Genomic DNA, 7,755 nt, shown 5'->3' with positions numbered 1-7,755 from the left:
AACCTATGCCTTCAATCTTGCATGGTGAATTATCAAAACCCAAAACGGAACCAGCAGAAGTAGTGGAATCAAAAGTATTAAACCAATCTCTATGTGGACACATATGAAAAGTGCATGCAGTGTCAAGTACCCACTCATCATTGGTCTCAGCACATCCAGCAATAACGACAAGAGCATCATCGGAACTATCATCACGAGCAACGTTAGCAGAATTTTCACCTTGTTTGTTACCTTTCCTCTTTTCCTTGTTCTGCAACTTGAAACACTTAGAGATGTCATGCCCATCTCTCCTGCAATACCTGCAATACTTCTTGTCTCTGGATTGCGACCGGCCCCTGTAGCCGTTTTTACTTTTGCCTCTGTTTCCATTATTGGAGTTCTTCTCCTTTGTCCTGCCACGAACAGATAATCCCTCGGCTTGGGATGAACTTGAACCATCATGAGGCACCATTAATTTCATCTTCTCCTTAGAGTTCAAAGATTCATAAACTTCATTAAGCGTGAGAGTATCACGACTGTATAATATGGTCTCTCGAAAATTGGTATAAGAACTTGGCAGTGAACAAAGTAACATTAAAGCAGTATCTTCCTCTTCATACTTAACCTCCATTGCAGCTAGATCAGATATGATCTCTTTAAATTCTGAAATATGATTCAAAACATTACCTCCCTCGGGTAACCTGTGCAGGAATAATTTTTGCTTCAGATGCATCTTGCTGGTGAGATCTTTAGTCATGCAAATCCCTTCCAGCTTTAACCATAGAGCGGCGGCAGTTTTCTTGCTCAAAACTTCCTGCAAAATATTATTATGCAAATGGAGTTGAATTTGTGACAAGGCCTTACAATCAATTCTTTTCTCCTCATCAGCCCAGTCCTGAATTCTGTTTTTCCCAAAACTATCCAGTGCTTCATCATAGTCGGACTGTGCCAACAACGCTCGCATCTTGACTTGCCATAGAGTAAACCTTGTGTCACGGTCCAGCAGCGGAAGATCGTACTTCGTGGATGCCATGAGTCGATTAATCTGTGTGCACAAAGTAGTACAAGCCGGTAGAAAAAATTCTTGACAGAATTAATATGAGGAGCAAACAAAACAGAGTAAATAGCACCTGATAGTCGCTGGACAGTGGACGTAGCGATTGAACAGAGAACAAAAAATCTGATCTATAGATCAGCCTCGGTGTCCACGTGAGTAGTAGTAGTACTCAACTAGTACTAGCAGGTCACGAAGTAGAATAGTACTAGCACTAGGTAGTGTAACCTTGTAATCTCACGCGAGTAGGAGCAGCAGCAGCTTGGTAGGCTTGACGTGATGCAGCAGACAAGCAAATCGATTGTACCTCAGGACTTGATCCTTCACGGTAGCAGCAGCGTAGCAGCCTCGGGACTTGAACGAGCATCAGCAGCGGCAACTCGGCGGCTTGAAAATCTGTACGAAGCAGCAGCGACTCGGTGGATCGTACAAGGACGGCTGCAACTTGTAGCGATTTGTACGCGTGCGTACAAATAGAGCTTCTGTCGGTCTCGGCTTTTTAGGCGAATCGATCCAGCTCCGAATTTGAGGGATCGCCAGAGAGGCAGAGACGCGTGCAGCGGTGCACACGTCGGAACCCTAATCTCCCGTCTCAAATCTTGTATATGAACCTTAGTTCTGTATACCACTTGTTAGATAATAACGAGAAATAAACGAGACAAAGAGAGATGGATTTTTACGTGGAAACCCTTGCGGGAGAAAACCACGGACGCACGAAGGTGCAATCACTATGAGGAGGAGTATTACAAGCACGAGACGACAGACCGTCTGAGGTGCGACTACATGGGGTATATAAGACGGCAATACATGAGAGTCCTTGTAAGACAAGTAAACGAGTTGTACTCGTACGCGTCGACGTCAATGCAAAGACCCACACCGTATTTACTACGTCTAGGCCAATTCGGTACTAGAATTTAGATCATAATTTAACAGCATGGGAACGGGCGTTTAGTACTGTTGGTATTTCACGTTATCTGCTTGTAGAGTCAGTTTACAAGTTTTTGCGGGATACCTCAGTCTGGGTTTTTTTCGTCTGGTTTTTTCTCAACCGGTTTTTTCCGTCCCATCACCCCCACACCAACCCACCGAACCCCACCCACCGAACCCAGACCATGCACGTAGACAAAGAAAACAACGTCCTGCCGCCGATCAGGATCGCCCTGAGGCCGATCCCCAGGATCGGCCTGCCGTCGAACCTCATACCCCGCACCGGGTCTCGCCGCCTGAGTCCATCTGGATCGCCGCCTGAGTCCATCTGGATCTCGCCGCCCGAGTCCATCTGGATCTCGCCGCCCGAGTCCATCTGGATCTGCGCACTCCACAGCGCCGCCGCTGCGGAACCACTCGACAGTGCCGCCGCCACGGAACCACTGGACAGCGCCGCCGCCGCGGAACCACGACAGCGACATAGGAGTTCCCGTCGGCGACGCTGTACGGATTCAACCCCAGGTATGAACACACAGGCTTTGTTTGTTATGTATACGTGTACAGATCATAACATACACAACTCTCCACAAATGTAATACATGATAACTTCGGCGGAACATATACAACTTTCGGTTAATCTATACATGACAGGCAGAACCAACTATTATAATGATCCTTTGTTTAATCTATAGAACCGGTCCACAACAGTAAGTTTTTTTTTTGAGGGAAAAGCCAATTTATTAATCAAAGTCCACAAAAGGTGGGATACAAACTTGGTCATGGGGCTGGCCAAGCCACACATGACGTCCCTTAGAAAGGGAAAGAGCATACCTTGCTAGTCTATGAGCTTCAACATTAACTAACCGATTTTCGAAAATGAAATTACAAGAATAAGGAATAACTCTAGAGTTGATCTCAGCGACAATGGCTTCATATGGACCCTGGCTCCTTTTGGAAATATCCTTGATGACTTGCTTGCAATCTGAAGATACTATGAATTGTTGTAGACCGAGATCCTGGGCCAAGGCAATTGCTTCTCGGCATGCTATGGCTTCTAGTGTTGCTGGGTCACAAACGCCAGCAACAACTAGGGCTGAGCTACCTAGATAAGCTCCATGGGAGTTCCTGCAAATAGCAGCAACCGATCCGCCTCTGGAGCGAACAGCTGCATCGACGTGGATTTTTGCATATCCGGCCGGTAAGTGCAATGGATGTAGTCAAAAACAATGGGCGAACTGGGCCAAGCATCTAAAGGTCCTTTGGTTAGAGCAGGTCTACCCTTTCAGCCACAACAAGTACTTGGATATTCATTACTTCTCCATATTCACCATGACGGATACTCTCAAAGATCCATACCTGGTTAAGAGCATAGTGTTGGTTTCACATGACAAAAGGAAAAATAATTACCTCCCCGATTGTACCATCCTCAAAGTCAGCATTGAAGGATTCAGAAATATTGTCGAACGTCATACCCTCCAAGACATCATAATTATATGGACCTGGAATAAACCAAACGAATAAAATGATGAAAGCAAACAAAAATACCCGACGTTCCAAAATAAGTGGAATGCGACATATATATTGCTATTTTGTTACAACAGAAACTAATTCTCAACTCAAATGTAGTGCAAATAAAAATAGATCTTGTGTAATACAGTTATGTGCTTGAGAACGAAAATACAACGTAAATGATTAACATAATACAGAAGGTCAGAGCTGGAATGTGCAGTCGTGGTAGTCATTTTTCCTGTTAACAGGCTTCAATACTCAGACCAAGCAACCCCGATCATGTTTTCAAAAAAAATGCAAAGTAGCAAAGTCTGTTCGACATGTCTTTCTATTTTCATATGTATAGCAAATGCTGCCCTTATGGACTGAGTTTCTGTAGCATGGGAACGGGCGTTTAGTACTGTTGGTATTTCATGTTATCTGCTTGCAGAGTCAATTTACAAGTTTTTGCGGGATACCTCAGTCTGTTGGACATGTCTTTTTTTTAGTAGTTACCTATGGGGACTCCACACAGCAAGCCAACGGAACAGACGACATCATCGCCGATACCTCCAGGTATATGTTCACCTGTAAATTGTGCTACACAAGTCAAACACCATCCCAGGAAACTGAATGTGTTGCAGGCCCGAGGGAGGGGACAAGTGTTGACGACTCTAATGAAGGGATTATACCCGTAGCCGACGTTGTTGACATAATGTACCCACGTAGTCCAGGTATAAGGCTTAATTTTATCCTTTTTATGTGAAAAATCATACCTAACATACTTGGGCACAACTGATTCTGATGTATCAACATCGTGACTTGTAGGAGTCCATATTACTCCCTACGAACGGATGATACTTCAGACCGATGGTGTTAGCACATATGATACTCCAGGTATATATCTACCTCCATGTATATGTTGAGCTACATATTTTGTTATACATGTCAAACACCATCACAGGAGATGTTGCAGGCCCAATGGAGGGGACAAATGGTGACGACTCTAACGAAGGGATTATACCTGTAGCCGACGATGTTCACCATGTGCCGAAAGGTTAACACCATGTGCCTACAACTTTGCCTTATTTCGGTCCTGTATATTGTTATGATTACATGATGCAGACAACCCTCCAATCTCATGCCTATATAATGTAGATTCGTTGCCAGCTCTCAGTAATCTGACAAAAGAACTAGCTAGCATGACAAGTGACATTTGGGAAGAGAGGCCTCAGAATGTCCCACGCCATCCTCTCAGTGATATCACTAATGCAGATCAACCATCCTCTATGGACCTTCATGAAAAAAGAGAGCTAATGAAAGCTCGGAGGCGAGCTGCTTATAGAAAGAAAAAAGAGGAGGCTACTGTCAAGCAACAAGATGAAAAACTGTCTGCCCTTACGATATCAGGTAAGAATGCTTTATGGGAAGGCACTGCGATGATATTATATATACTCCCTCCATTCCACAATATAATGTTAACATCAAATCACATGCAGATATGCAAAATGTTCCCATGTTACCTCTCGGTGATATCACTAATGTGTGTCAACCAACCTCGGTGGACCTTGACGAGAAAAAAGAGCTAATAAATGCTCGAAGGTGAGCGGGTTATCGAAAGAAAAAAGAGGAGGAAGCCAGCAAGCAACAAGATGAAAATCTGCCTATGATTACGAAATCAGGTAAGGATGTTTTATGTTTCAGCAATACGATGACCATATGTATACTTTCTGAGTGAAGAATGTAGGCGACGTATGTCTCCTCACCCCAACCCCACGAATAATTGACCGAACAATAGTTCACCACTGTGTTTGTGCATACAATTCCTGATCATTTAGGTTCAATTCGATATAGGTCACACATACGACTTTTGAGTCCATATACACTTTATGTATGGACACGGAGGGGTTATATAAAAAATAAACCCTAGATAGAGAAGTGGCTTCAACCAGACGTGTTACCTCTCGGTGAACAATGAAGACCCTAAACCCTCCGTGCATATATGCAAAATGTATTGCTGTTAACTCTCAAGGATACCAACCCAACTACATCCAGCTATACACATTGTTTAACCAGACCCTAAACCCTACATGCAGTTATGCTAAATGTTCCCCAGTTACCTCTCGGTGATATCACTAATGTGTGCCAACCATCCTCGGTGGACCTTGACAAGAAAAAAGAGCAAATAAAGGCTCGGAGGAGAGCTGCTTATCGAAAGAAAAAAGAGGAGGCAGCCAGCAAGCAACTAGATGAAAATCAGCCAGCCCTTACGATATCGGGTAAGAACGTTTTATGTTTCATCAATATGTTTCAGCACTGGGATTATATTACATACCCGCTCGGTTTCATAATATATGGTTACTATGTTTTCATGAAACTGAACCATTTGAATCTTTGTCCAACATTCTAAAATAATACAACAGATAAAACAAACTTTGTATTGTCGATATTGATATTTGATGAGATTCTGCTACCTTGCAAAATGTTGAACAATGAAGTTCTGATTATGTTTTCACACTGCTGTAAAGAACACAAGGGTGACTTAACAGACGAGCAAAGTGAGCAGAGAAACGCACGGAGGCGAGCAAATTATCAGAAAAAAGTGGGTGACGGAACGATCGATCTTCAAGAAAAAAATCAGAAGTTGCGAGAATGGCGTGTGCAACACCCTAAAACCATGACTGAGGATGAAAGGTGGGAATCAAGTGCAAAAAGAAAGGCAAAGTATGCTGCAAAAAAAACACCCCGTGTGCGGAATCGATCACTATGCCACGTCCAGATCTAACTAGCACATTGTCCAACCCTCACACACATTGTCCTACTCTCACGCTTTCAGCCATCACGCCACAATCCGACAGTGAACAAATAGATCATGCTCCTACAGTCAATGTGGCCCCCACATACATCCGCAACACCGTTATCCTATGAACTATCATCTTTCATCATGTAATCATTCATGACATATAAATAATGGTTCGATAATGTTGTAGGTGCATACCTAAGCAGAACCTTTGGTGATGGTGCTGTAGATGGCGACCTCATCGAAATAAATGAGCACCTACAAAATGCCGACCAGCAAACCAGTGATCCGGTAACAAAGGCGGATAATGGAGCGGACGAGCAGAATCATGAATCCAGAGCTCGGCGTGGGACGAGAGAGCGAGCTTGCAAGGGAAGTATGGCGGCGAAGACTCGTCAGGTGAAAATTGGGAAGCAAAAAACATGTTCGGAGGTACCACGTGGTGAGAGGAATGCTCTACGCGACCAGTGTAATGAAAGGTTTGCAGGTAGGGTGATGACACCAACCGTCAGGTCCATCTCCATACCGGAAATGAGCTCAACTAGACAACCTACCATACTGGAAGCACACAGTGCCTCGACCCCATCTAGCACGCCGGAGTACACGATCAGAAGTGAAGGTAACACTCCCATCCTTACTCTCTTGCTTTCCTTGAGACTGAACCCTCATTTATTGGTTTCGCACCTGAGCAGACGACATGGACGCTTACCTTAGTCGTCTCATGAATGATAATGTCAACCCTGACATCCTCTTTGACGATGAGTATTACCTTTTTGCTGGTGAAGGTATGTACACAGTACACCCACTGGAGCAACATCCACCCGTTGGAAATATCACACTAATTATAAACATTGTTTGCAGGCTCAGATGTTGATGACATGGAGCACGATGAATTGGAAGACTCAAGTCACAATACATATGTCGACCATGATCCATTGGACTATGTCTACTCAAACCTCCCGGACCACACACACATCCTGAAGCACGCCACAAATTGCCATCACTGCAAGGCCAAGAAGTTTGTGTCCAAGGCCCCGGGATTCTGTTGTCGCAGTGGGCAGATCCAGCTGAAGCAACCGGAGCCCATCCCGGAGCTAATGAGGCTTTGGTCTAGCATATGGATGCGGACTCAAGGCATTTTCGGGAGAATATACGGTTCTTCAACGGCCACTTCTCCTTCACAACCCTCGGTGTCAGCCTTGATGAAAGCTACACAAACATGAAGTCTGGGGTGTACACATTCCGGGCGCACGGCACCATCTACCACAACGTTCATTCCTTCGGGCCAACATCACGTCCAGATCATCTACAGTTGTACTTCTACGATGACGACCCGGGCCTAACCCATCGCAAGGCTGCCACCGAGCAATTAGACCAGGATGTCGTCAGAAAGTTAGTGGACATACTCAGGGAAAACCCGTACTCCCAGCAGTTTAGGAGTTTGGGTGCGCACAGGGACAACCTTGACGATTACAAGATAGACCTCAACACTGACCAGAGACTAGAC

General features: G+C 44.6%; 1 long non-coding RNA gene across 1 annotated transcript; it reads right to left on the bottom strand.

The window, feature by feature from the left end:
- Positions 1-3,336: 3,336 nt before the first annotated feature.
- Positions 3,337-6,567, bottom strand: LOC119362263. Its single transcript, XR_005173240.1, has 2 exons — positions 6,447-6,567; positions 3,337-3,459 (listed from the first exon to the last, which is right to left on the bottom strand). It is a non-coding gene; the product is annotated as an uncharacterized LOC119362263 (long non-coding RNA).
- Between the last annotated feature and the right edge of the window lie 1,188 nt (positions 6,568-7,755).

This window comes from Triticum dicoccoides, chromosome 2B, assembly GCF_002162155.2.
Source record: "Triticum dicoccoides isolate Atlit2015 ecotype Zavitan chromosome 2B, WEW_v2.0, whole genome shotgun sequence".
Lineage (NCBI taxonomy): Eukaryota > Viridiplantae > Streptophyta > Magnoliopsida > Poales > Poaceae > Triticum > Triticum dicoccoides.
This window is presented reverse-complemented; position numbering and strand designations above follow the sequence as displayed.